Here is a 13,623-nt window from a genome sequence, read left to right as displayed (position 1 = left end):
CTCCCCAAGTTCCTATACGTAATGGGTGCACTCCCGCTACGGATCCCGAATCCGGCGATTAAGAACTTGCAAAAGAAAGTCATGTCCTTCATTTGAAGAAGCCCAGGGTCCCCAGGAAGGTTCTATTCCAGAAGCAGGCAATTGGGGGGTTGGGGGTACCAGAATTCTGCAGATACCTGTGGGCAGCACAGGTGGCACCGATGCTACAATGGGTTTCCGGGGAGAACCAGAACCAATGAGTAACTTTGGAGAGGGAGGCAACAAGGATCCCACTAGAGTGTCTGGGGTTCTTGTGTGCAAGACATAGAGGGAGAGAGGGGATATTGTTGGAAACGACCAGGGCCACCTTGTGGTACTAGGACAAAGCACTACGGGGTAAGAAGATAAAGATAGCACGAGGCCTTGCTCATGCCAATGGCCCACAACCCAGACTTTACACCAGGCACACAACCCCACTTTTGGTCCCGCTGGGAGGGAGGGCAAACCCTGACATGAAAGTAATTTTACTTAGACAGGATACCCCTGATGTTTGAAAGGTGCAAAGAAAAATGCTTAAACTGCTACACTGGTTTTCTTATGTATGCTTGTAACCTATGCTCTTGAGATGACAATACAAAATAAAGTTTGTAAAAAAATATTTAAATAAAAAAGATTGATATGGACAGGAATGACCCTGTTATGAAGAGTGCCTCCGATTGCACCTTTTCCAAACAGATGCAGAGGTATGTCATTGTTTCCTGGTCATTCTAAAGTGCAGCCCCTTTGTGAATTCGGGGTGTGCATATTCGCAGACATGCACCCCGATTTGTGGATATTTGCAAAGGGGTGAAAAGGGGCATTTGAATCTGTGGATTTATGATGTGCACATTGAAATGCTCTTTGGGAAGTGAATGCCTCTTTTTTTGGTGCAAGCGATGAGATGAACTAGTGCATGTTTTATACCAAAACAGGTTTTGAGAATCTCCCATCAAGTCATTACAGGACTTGCAAGAAGATGTCCTAGCAATACAGAGTCTATAACATCATAGCTTCGAAAGTGGCCTTTCTGTAGATGACAATTGCATTGCCCTACAAGGAGGCACCTACTTCCATAAAGATGCCATCGTGAACATAATTGACATGAAGCACGCTGACTTTTCTATCATATGAAACGAGCAGCCAACTGCTGCAAATATTCAACAAGGGACTGCCTTGCTAGAAACCCTGTTGAGAAGTCTTAAAGTCTGGTACTCACTGAGATTTCCTATTCAAATGAGAGAATTGAAATTGTCTACACATTCAAGAAGGCAAGCTCTTCCAGAAACGACCTATACACTGGTAAGTGTATGGAGTAACATGGTTACTTATATTCAACCTGGGTTACAAATGCAACATCTTGGACAAGCCATAAAATCTTAAACATTCCAGTACCTACAAATCCAACCCTTCCATGTCAAGTGCTGCAATGCTGGGAAACCCTACTGCAAGTAGAACAGCACTGGATAAAGATGCCATATGATGTTCCATCACAAATGCCTGTGTGACAAGGGGATTCAACTCTTCGCCAGTATGCCCTTAATGACCATGCTTGCACCTTTCAAGTAAAGCATCAAAGGCAATAAACCCTGTTGAGAAGTCTTAAAGTCTGGTACTCACTGAGATTTCCTATTCAAATGAGAGAATTGAAATTGTCTACACATTCAAGAAGGCAAGCTCTTCCAGAAACGACCTATACACTGGTAAGTGTATGGGGTAACATGTTTACTTATATTCAACCTAGGTTACAAATGCAACATCTTGGACAAGCCATAGAATCTTAAACATTCCAGTACCTACAAATCCAACCCTTCCATGTCAAGCGCTGCAATGCTGGGAAACCCTACTCCAGGTAGAACAGCACTGGATAAAGATGCCATATGATGTTCCATCACAAATGCCTGTATGACAAGGGGATTCAACTCTTCGCCAGTATGCCCTTAATGACCATGCTTGCACCTTTCAAGTAAAGCATCAAGAGATCCCAAGAATGCAGCCTTGTGGACTGTTGTCAAAATGTAGATCCTAAACCATGAGTTAGCTAATGCTACCACCATCATGCAGTCCAATGACAGGAATCACTCCATTTCTGTTAAAGGCTATCAATTAGATAGCATATACTTTCTTCACGTCAAGCTTTGGCCTACTAGGACTTCATTCAAGTGAGAGCACTGCAATTCCACCTTTGCTTTACACCACTTAAGCTCGAGCAATCCTGGATTTCATCATATTTCTCTTCAGACACTGAAAGTAACTGAAGGTGTGACTGCTGCACTCTTCATTAATGAAAAGACTTTCAATTGAAAGCAAAGAGGTAATTCTGCTAACCGGTGGGCTACCATATTTTCAAAGGCTTTTGATTCTTGCCATGTGTTCTTCCTGCTGTAATCACAACAGCAAGTTAAAGAGGAAACAGACTACACCATCTTCAACTCAACTCTGTTTGCCAAAGAAAACCTACCGCTGGTTAATGAAGCACAGAGACTCCAGCAGGAGTAAGGATTCTTATATTTTGCACTTCAACGGTTTTCATGTGTGCCTCATGCAGACCACAACAGCAACCTTTTTGGCAGCAGAATTTGCTAGGATATTTGTCTAGAAATGTGGCTGGAAATACTCGTTCATTGAGAACTAGAGAAGGGTAGTACAGCTCAGTGGCAACGCGCTCGTCTTAGAAGCAAGACGACACAGAGCAATCGAGGTTCAAATCCCGGGCGTTATAAAAGACTATCATAATAATAATAATAATGTCACTTTGCCATTTTCACTCTCCTAGAAGGAATCAACTGGACAATCATCTGCCTCATTTGGACAAGAGACTAGTAAAATGGCTGCAGCATGAGATTTGACCCTACTTATATTGACACACTGTGTTGTTCTTCCTTTTGAACAGCTGAACTAAAGTCACTCTCGCATATTTTCATGTGTCACTGATCTCTAAGTATTTTTTAGTTTGGGCTATTTAGTGCCGTTTGTGACACCTGTAAGCCGAAACCTTTTAGTCAGAGTACAGATAGGGAGAAATGGCATAAGAAGGGGGACACACTGGTTGTACAAAGACTGCTAATGTACACTGTAACATTACGAAAAAGAGTTACGATCAGCTAATGGAAGCTAATCAAATGTTTATATTTGCAAAAGTACATTCTTGACCAAATGTAAACAATGAAAAACATGTGCTCACTGCATGTTTAACATTGCACCATTAGAAAGAATAGAAAACAGCAACATGTTGATTCAGTTGCTCCATTGAAAAGAAATGATCTAGAACAGCACGTTAAAAGATTCACCCATTAGAAAATAAGGAGCTTATTACAAAATGTAAGGTGAAGCAAAATTTGGATTCACTTGTCCTAATTGGAGGAGAATGGGTAAGAAGCTATGACACTCTTAAAAGAGAATGCAAGGCTAAGGTGCTGGATCCATTTTATAAGGCCTGTTTGGTCACACTTAGCCATGCTCTTGACATAATATTTTATTGATGACATTATGCCGAGAGAGACTGATTATAAAATTGCTTAGCAAAGTCATGTAACCCTTACCTTGAGAGAATGGGGTTTTGTTAATCAATGTGAAGGTCAACATCAAGTTACAAAAGCAGCTAAGGTGACAGTACTCAGGGCAATCAAACAGAGTTTTACATTTGTTATGTTTCACTAGGCAAGAGATACTCCCCAATTCAGGGCCTACCATCCCCTTGTAACCACTCTGGGTTGTAAATCATATTTACATTGTATATTTGCTCATCTATCACAAGAGGCAGGGTTAACAAACTTGAGACAAGACCCTTGCTTCCCTGTACTCTCAATAAAGGTCCAGAAATGCTAGCTAGTCCAGGCCTCTGTACCTGCGGTACATCCGTGTCACCTTTCATTTTAGTTTGTTCTGTCTGAGTAATCAAGACCTTAAAAGGAGAGGCCTTGGGATCCAAGATGGCCGCCAGAGAGACGACTCGCTGCTAGAGGCGCTCCCGGAGCCCCCAGCCCCAAAAGGGATTAATAGGTGCGGTTCCCCCCCCCAGGGTGCCCCTACCTGCAGGAGCTGGTGGCGGAGATGGTGGCGCTTGGCAGGGGGGCGCGGTGACCTGCCTTTCCGTCAGCCTGATCGAGTGCGGCTTGACTCGGGGAGGAGCTGCTGGGGCTGAGCTGGTGCGGTTCCCCAGCCTGAGAGGGGCCGTGTCGGCGTCCAGAGCACTGGGACCGGAGAGTGTGCAGGCGGAGACGGCGGAGACGGCGACAGGATCTTGTGGAGCGGAGGGGCGGGGGTCCTCGCAGGGAGCTGCGGCCAAATTTGAAGCCGCCTTTGCCCCGATGAATGCCACGCTCCTGCTGGAGTTGGAGGCAGTGTGAGCGTATGGCCCGGGCCCCGGAGGGGGCGGAGGAGGGGTCTCCTGCGGAGCGGCCCAGTCTGGGGTTGTCCTTGCCCCCGGGCCCTCTGGAGCTTCAAGGTCCCGGGGACGATTGAGCGGAGAAGACCCGCTCGTGGAGCGGAGGCAGCAGGGAGGCCCTGCAGTGGATTTATCGGCTGGCGGCTGCTTGCACCGGCGGGTGTGTGGGGACTGATACCCGCCGGGGGGAGAAGGAGGGGCTTGCAGCCTAGCGGGAGCGGAGATCCGAGCGGGATCGTCGGTGGCCCGGAGGGCCTGGAGTGGATTCTTTCCCCGCAGAGTCCTGGTGTCGGCCTACAACCAGGGACCCAGGAGGAGGGAGGCGGGGGTCCTTTGGCCATTGAAAGGACTCTGAGGCAGTGGCAGAGTGTTGGTGGGGGCCGAGGCCCTAGCTTCCCTGAGCCCCACTGGAGGGAGGAAGGGAGCACGCAGTGGATCAACTCCGGGGGAAGACTCGGGCCCCTGCGGTGAGGTCCCAATCTGATACCTGTTGTGCCGAGGGACTGTGGTGAGTGCGGAGCTCCGGGAGAACTGGAGATCATACGCTACGGGTGGTTGAGGAAGCAGCTCCGGGCCCCCCCTCGCCCCATTGCTTGGACTGGGGCAGTCCCATTGCTGGAGTGCTGGGGTGAGTCTATTCTGCGAGGAGGAGGAGCGAATTGGGGCTTTTCGGGTTTCGGTTGGAGGTGATTGTGTCCAGGTGATCTGGGCCTGAGTGGGCCAAGGACCCAGTTGTGTTTGCTGAGGATACAATCGCAGGAGGAGTGACTGGGACTTGGGCAAGGGGGGCAAGTGTCCTAAGGACTCACCCGGTTGGGCAATGTCTAAGGGTAAAGGGAAGACCCCGGGGACCCCGGCGAAGGGGGAGAAGAAGTCCTCGGAGTGCACGCTTCAGAAACTATGGAGAAGGGAGGAGGGGGCTGAGTCCGGGGGCGGAGGAGAAAGTGGCGGGAGTGGCGACAACTTGCCCCTGGAGGATGGCCGGGGGGACGATCGGGTCACTAAGAAGCTCCTGGAGGAGTGCTTTCAATCTTTTGGAGATAGAATGGCCCAGGTCATGCAGGTACAGCTGGACAAAATGAAGGATGATCTGGCAGGTGCGATCCAAGAGGTGAGCTGTGACCTGACTAATCTGGGTTCAAGGGTGGATACCAATGAGAAAGCGCTCCAGGAGCTGACAGAGGACTCTCGAAAGGTGCAGGAATGGGTGGAGAGCCTGGCCACTGCCACACACAATTTGGAGCTTCAGACCGAGGACCTTGAAAATAGGTCCAGGAGAGCTAACATCAGGGTGAAATCACTACCGGAGTCTGTCTCGGACTCGGCCCTCCGGCAGACGGTGAAGCAGCTGTTAGCTCCTCTTGCGGATGTGTCCAGCCCGGACGAGATCAGAGTAGACAGGGCACATAGAGTGGGGCCCATAAGAGATGGGCCAGGCGCCCGACCGAGAGATGTACTCGTGGCAATGCATGATTATGTGCAAAAAGAGAAAATCTTACGGGTGGCGAGGGGGACGGAAGCCATTAGCTTTGAAGGCTCATCGATTCAGTTGTTCCAAGATTTGTCGGCTATTACTCTTAATAAGAGGAAGCGAATGCGCCCAATAACACTGGAGCTCCACAAGAGGGGCTTGAAATACAGGTGGACATTTCCATTTGGCTTGGTATTTGAAATGGACGGGAGGCAAAGAAGGATAACATCTGTGGAGGAGGGGGCGTCCGTCCTTGGAATGGAGGTGGACCACTCCTCAATTGATACGCTTGATAGGGGGAGAGCCAGCCCTAAACGAAAGGAGTGGGAGTGGTCAACACAGGCTCCTAGAAGGAAAGCGAGAAGAAAGAGAGGCCCGACGGGTGCTCCCACTGGGGATGTGGCTTCGAGCCCGGGGAGGGAGTCGCGGGGTGTGTCGCCGCGCTCCCCTTTGGGATAGGCTTGGGTTGATTTATGAGACACCCGTGGGGGGTTCAATTTGAGGCTCTAGTGGCTGGGGGAGGGATGGGGTCATGGAGGAGTTCTTATGGGTCTGGGTTGACCTGCCAATGGGAACACTGGGGTCAGTAAGTGGCACTGCTCCTGAAGGTGAGGTGAGGGGGGGGGGCTGGAGGCTGGCAGTGTGCACCCAGGGGGGGGATTGCGGGTTTGGGGGGGAGGGAACAGGGGATGGGGGCTGGGTCCTGGTATAAGGCGATCCAAGTTCTTTATGGGCGATGGGTAAAGGTTTAAAAATTTTGTCCCTGAATGTTAGGGGTTTGAATTCGCCGGTTAAACGGAAAAAAGTGGAGCTTATGTTGGCAAAAGAAAACCTGACATTGTAAGCTTTCAAGAAACCCATATACAAGAAGTTGACAGATTGAGAGTGCGCCTGCAGGGGTACAACCGCCTCTATCAATCGAACGGCCAGAGGAAGAAAGGAGGAATTCTTATAGCCTTAAGGAACGGGTTGGATGTGACGGTTATAGGGGGCAGGTTTCTGGTCCTAAATCTTCAGAGCGGCAGGGAGGTCTGGCCAGTAGCTACTCTCTATGCGCCCAATACGGGGCAGGACCATTTTATACAAAGCATGCTGGGTAAACTGGAGAAGGTGGCCAGGGGTAACATTGTTCTCACAGGGGATTTCAACTTGGCTTGGGACCCGGCGAGGGGTAGGAGCGCAAGGCTCTTTCTGGCCCAGGGTAAGCCCTCTAGAGAGCTCCAGTCCAAACTGGATAATCTAGCGTTGGTGGATGCCTGGCGGGAAAACGGGGGTAATGAGAGTGGGTACACCTTCTATTCTCATGTCCACAGATCCGCTTCCAGGATAGACTATGTGTGGATGTCTCGCGCTCTTGTGGGTAGGCTCAGGGAGATTGAGGTGGGCGCGATTTTGCTCTCGGACCACGCCCTGATTGTGTTGGAGCTCGCTCGGCCATCACAGGCAGCTGGATTGTGGAAGTGGAAATACCCTTCTCACATTTTTAAGGATGTGGTGTTGCAAGACGAGTTGAGGCAGGAGATAGGTCACTTCTTTCAGAGGAATGATACGGAGGACATGGACCCTGGGATAGTGTGGGGCGCTTTTAAAGCTACCATTAGGGGGGTGATCATTGGAATCAAGGCGAGAAGGGATAGGGAATGTAGGAAACTGGAGGAGGATCTGGAAGCGAAGCTGAAAGTGGTAATGCAGGAGCTGGCTGTTAGACCCACCGCGGAGAATAGAAGGAAGTTCAGGATGATTAAGGGACAACTGGACACCATTATTTCAATCAGGGCAGAGAGAGCGCTGCTGGACCTCAAGCAAAGGCATTATGTGAAGGCAAACAGGGCAGACAGGCTAGAAAGCTGAGGGGAGAGGAGAAGGATAGAACGATATTAAGAGTTAGGACGGCGGATGGGGGGGAGGTGACAGAGACTCTAGGAATCAAGCGGGAGTTTGCGAAATATTACGGTGCGGTTTATAGGTCTGACGGTCCAGGGGGAGGAGACCTGGAGAGCTGTCAACTTGCAGGGGTGGAGGCGGTACGGAGGGAAGAACTGGAAATGGATATAACCATAGAGGAGGTACACAAAGCTATTGCGGCTCTTTCCCTTGATAAAGCTCCGGGACCGGACGGTTTTACGGCAGCTTTTTACAAAATGTATAGGGACGTGCTGGCCTCGAAATTGGTCGCCTTATATTATACCTTTGGGGGAGGAAAAGGGATAACCCCTTCTATGAGTGAGGCAAAAGTAGTATTAATTCCTAAACAGGGGAAAGATCCTGCCTTGTGTGGAGCATATAGACCGATTGCTTTGATCAATATAGACGCGAAGATTTTTACCAAGATCTTGGCCTCTAGACTCGACCCTCTCCTACCGCCCCTAGTGGGGCGGGACCAGTCAAGCTTTATTAAGGGAAGGCAAACCCATGACAACACAAGGAGGATTGCCCATATTATAGAGAAGGTAAACAAGTCCAGGATAGAGGCAATGGTGGCAGCCATGGACGCTGAGAAAGCGTTTGATAGAGTAGAGTGGAGCTTCCTTTTCGCCACTATGTGTAAGATGGGCTTTGGGGAGAAGTGTATGGGCAAGATAGAGGCAAACTATTGTAAGCCCACGCTACGTCTGATGATTAATGGGGAAACATCTGACTCGGTGGAAGTGCCTAGAGGTACCAAGCAGGGCTGTCCGCTATCGCCGCTTCTCTTTGCGATATATCTTGAGCCGCTCCTGAGTAAAATTAGACTTAACCAAGAGATTAAGGGGGTAATGTTTGGTGGACGTCAACATAAGGTGGCTGCCTTTGCGGATGATATGTTGTTGATCCTGACGAATCCCCGACAATCTCTGGAGGCAGCTGTGAAAGTCTTTGAGGAGTTCGGCCAACTTGCCGGGCTGCGGATCAACAATAGTAAGTCAGAGGCATTGTGCCTGCAGATTGGCCCTGGGTTGGAGGAGGAATTACGGGGGCAATTTGGGTTTGCCTGGGCGAAGGGTAAAATAGGGTATTTGGGGACTGCCATTACGGGGACAATAGAACAAATGTATGAGGCACATTTTTTACCATTGTTGGGGAAGATCAAGGGGTTGCTCTCGGGTTGGGGTCCATTGGCGGTGTCTTGGTTAGGTAGGATTAATGCCTTAAAGATGGTTATCCTTCCAAAGTTATTGTATCTATTTATGGCATTGCCAGTGAGGGTACCAACCCCTTTCTTTAGGAAACTAAGGAAAATCACCCAGGCCTACATATGGGGTTCAAAGAAGCCCAGAATCCCTAGTAGACTGATGCAACTGCCGAGAAAAAGAGGGGGTCTAGGTGAACCTGACATGGTGAATTATTACCGTGCGGCACAGCTGAGGGTAGTTCGGGACTGGTCGAAGGACGATAGGGGGAAGATATGGAGAGAAATGGATAGGGCAGGGGTTAGAGGGAGTTGTGTGGCTTCCGCGTGAGGATAGACCCAGAAGGATGTCTTGTAGTGCAATCGAGGAGTTGGTGGGCAAGTTATGGGACGAGGCGGTGGCTAAGTCGAAAATTACTACCTTTCCCTCTCCTCTTACGCCCCTTCTGGCAAACCCCCAGTTCACCCCTGGGCTGGAAGTAGACTCTGGGTTTGATGCGTGGGAAGAGGGAGGCTGTAGGTTTCTCAAGGACCTCTATGAAGGGGGACAGCTGAGGGACTTTGTTACTTGTAAGTCCAAGTTCAGGGTAGGAGAAGAAGAGCGGTTCAGGTATATGCAGTTAAGACATTGGGCTCTACACCCTCCCGTGAAAGATGCAGCCACAAGAGGCCTCACCCAGTTCGAAGAATTTGTGACCACTAGGGCTGGGGATAGACATCTAGTGGGGGATCTCTACAGGTTATTTAAGGAAGGGGAGGAGGTGGGTGAGAGGGGTTTTATGGCCAAGTGGGAGAAGGAAACGGGACAATCAATTGCTTTGGAGCAGTGGCAAACCCTCTGGGCGAGTATCCCTAAATTGACGACCTCTTTGCAACTCCAAGAAATGTGGGTGAAGTTGATGTATCAGTGGCATCTTACCTCTTATAGGCTCGCTAAGATCTATTGGTCTGGGACCGCCCTGTGCTGTAGGGGTTGTGGGGAGGAGGGTTCCTGGAGGCATGTCTGGTGGCTTTGTCCGAAGATTGCCCCATTCTGGACTAAGGTTCGGAGGCGGTGCAGGATATGATGGGCACTGCCATCGCTGGGGGCACTAACATTGGACTCTTCATGTTGGGGCTGGATGGTACCCTGGATGGGTTACGGTCGAGGGCCCAAAGGAAAGTGTACGTGATTTTGGTGATGGCAGGAGCTCTGGTGATAGCGCAGAAATGGAGGGCGAAAGAGGCGCCCACGGAACATGAATGGGTAGGACGGATTTGGAACTTGGCGGCTCTTGAAATGGTGACATATTCCTTAAAGGGGAAGCACCAGCAGTTCCTTTTGGATTGGGATCTGGCTCTGCAATTCCTCAGAAGAGACTCCAGAGCGACCTGGTGCCCGCGCAGCATGAAACTTTTGGGTCTGGCCGAATAAAGGGCTTGAGTCCGGATGGGGGGGATCTGAGAGGGGGGAGATTCAGTGGCATCGTAGATCCGGTCGGTGGAACTTGGTCTGCTCAGTATAAGGATGAACGGGGGTGGGAGGCGAAAGAAGGGAGCAGGGAAGACGCTAACAAGGACAAAATCTTAGAGAGGTGTTGTGATGTACCAGGATCAGTCGGGTTGGGGGGGTGTATTGGAAGGGGGAGTTGGACTTTTTGAAGTTTGTGGTTCTTTTGTTTGGTTGCTTTTATAAATGCCAATAAACAGATATATGGAAAAAAAGGAGAGGCCTTTTTCCAAATCTCAGGAGATTTGGCTTCTCAGGTAGAAATTAGCTCTATTGTATATGCTTTCTGCCTTTGACAAATACATGACACTGGCATTAGGCATTGTTTTACCATGCCCTTATAAGGCAATGACTATAAGCTGAATGCGTTATGTATTTTATTATTTTTGCATACTTTTAGTTTTCTTTCGGTTTGTAATTCAGCTAGGTTTTTTCAAGTATATGTAGATCTTGTTTTATACATTTTGCATTTGTTTTAATAATAGCAATTTATCCTATTTTTATTAAATGCATACTTTTATTTTGTTGTCTAGATTTGATTTGATTTGATTTGTTTAGGCCTGTATTTAAACCTTTATCTTGCGCTCTAAAAGAGGAGGACACCCCTGGAACATGGGATGAGGACAGAGCTGGAAGGGGCCACACTCCACAATTTTAATTCTGTTTCTAGAATGTTTGAAGCTTGAATTGGGTTTCTTAACTGTCACTGATGTTTCTGTCAAATAGAACCAGTTTGTGGCCCGGATTTGGGCATAGCACATTGCAAAACATGTGTTCCCCTTGTACCTCTTCTGGGCAGGATAAGTCATCTGATAAATGCATCCGGTGGCTCAGCAAAAAGTACCAATAGGTGTATTAGGTCTATTGCTACTGTTTTGCCTGTATTTTTTGGCCATGGATTTAGATTACATTGAGAAGATTATCTTTCAGTACTCATGGGATTTATGATAGGTTGGTGGCTTTTTTCCATTTTAATTTGGTTTTAGCTTTTTCCTTTTTATAAAGTTTGAAGAGGCTATTAGTGGCAGCAGTGAATATTGGCACACGTTTCTAGCACTAATCTGAGCAAATATTTTTTGTTTTACTGTGTCGTATTTTAGATGACTATGCACAGTGAATATTTGCTCTAGAATATAGAATTGGATAGGAGATGATAAGGATGCTCGGATTATACTCAAGAAAATGAATGCTTGCATTGGAAAGTACTTATTATTTTACTGTAATTGTTTTAATGGTCACGTATTAGCTCTACAAGTGAATACATATACATTAATGATAAAGCATTCTTTGTGTTTCTGCTTTATGACTATAAGAGACCCTATATTGCAGGTGTAAATGCGTATTGTTTAGTGAGGAAACTGTGTAGGGATATTTAAGCGCAATTGTGGAACTCCCTACCTCCTGGTATTAGAGAACCCCATCCCTTCTCTAAATTCAGACAGAATCTGACCAACTGGCTAAAAGAAAATGATAAATAATCACTCTGACTAACACCCTCTTGACACTCCTTACTCACGCCTACCCTTCTGCTTACTGATTGGCTTACTATGTGCTAGTCCACTTGGACTCCTTTCCTGATGCATTGCACTCACTTTAAGTCTATGCTACTTGATCATGTATTTTACACTGTATATACTGATGTTCTATTGTATATTTCTTCCTGCATTTCATGTACCCATGTACCCTGTAACTAAGCTGAACATATCCTTATCTTCTGTGCCCTGATGCCCCTGGGTCTGGTGCGCATTATAAATAAATAAACTAAACTAAACTATACTAAACTTAATGACATTTAATTTTCATAATTTACACAAGGGTTGGTGTCTATGAGTTCTTGTGGTAGGACCATGACATTTATGCTACCTAATAGGAAACCTGTCAGTTGCTAAAGCATAGAGGGTTCACAGTGATCCAACTCTCTATTAAGCTCTGCATCAGGGGAAGCACTATTCTTTGCCACACAATCTTCTACAGCTAAGGTGTGCCTTGCAATCTAAGATTGCAGTTTGTGCTTAATGAAATAGATACCACAATAATTACAGGAGTACTCTCTTGGAACATAGCCGAGTTGATAAAGAATACATTTAACAGATGTGATTTTCATTGTATTACTGCATACAATTAAAATAGTTTTGTTCCCGAAGACTTGGACTCTGGCAGAGATAAAACCCAGGAGGTTCTATGTGATCCAGGCTGCTGCAATGGGCATGGGTGATCATCTAAAAGGTTACTTGGTCACAGTGGTTTCTAGGGGCTGTGATGAATTGCAGGATTCTGTCACTTCTCCCCAGGGGGAGCCTTTCCCTGTGAGGCTTGGGAGGTCAGATTGCTATGCAATACCCTCCCTGGGGGTAGAGGCAAGCAGGACCTTGCTGGGAGGGACTCCCCCTTCGGGACAAGGCCTCCCTTTCTAATGAACAACTCACTAAACAACCTGTCACCAACCCATCTTCTAAAGCATCTCATGGAAGAACAATTGAAGAACAGACTAGAATCTGTTATTGCCAGCCAACTCCGCTGGTTGTACCTGGGGAGAAACCCTTATGTGGTACTGAGATGAAGAAGATTGCTGGAGGAATACAGAGTCTAACTCATACACAAGGTTGGATCCAGTCACATTCCGACCCTGTCTTGCACTGATCACACAGTCCCCATAGATCATGTGCCCAGAAAAATGTACAGCCTTTAGACGTTGTCCAAGTATATGGCGGCAACAACCTTGGGATCAACTATCAAAAGATCAACATTACATACTTTGATAACAATGGGCCTGAGGTTCACTCAGCTAATGGGCAAAAGCAAAATGGGCATTGGTAGGGTATAACCGTATTGGGAGTTTTGAAGTCTTCGATGAATGAAAAAAGAGCAAGATATTCTCTACTAACCGTGAGTATTTAGAAGTAAATGCAATACATCGTGAATGTAGCACCCACCCTTTTGGAAATGTTTTCTGGCAAAGTTATGCCCACCCTTCTGTAAGGTTGGGAAATCTGGCGGTCTGCTGGCTTGTTAATTCAGATGCTAAGGAAATTCAGATGGTTAATTCAGATGGTAAGGAAATTTGGAAACCCTACTTGGTTTTAAGGCAGGGAACACAAAAACAAATGAGCCAAAGAAAAGTTGGGTTACGCGCATTGCTTCTCTGGCACCTC

Source organism: Ambystoma mexicanum, chromosome 5p, assembly GCF_040938575.1.
Source record: "Ambystoma mexicanum isolate Mex_15411 chromosome 5p, UKY_AmexF1_1, whole genome shotgun sequence".
Classification (NCBI taxonomy): domain Eukaryota; kingdom Metazoa; phylum Chordata; class Amphibia; order Caudata; family Ambystomatidae; genus Ambystoma; species Ambystoma mexicanum.
Note: the sequence above shows the minus strand (reverse complement) of the source record.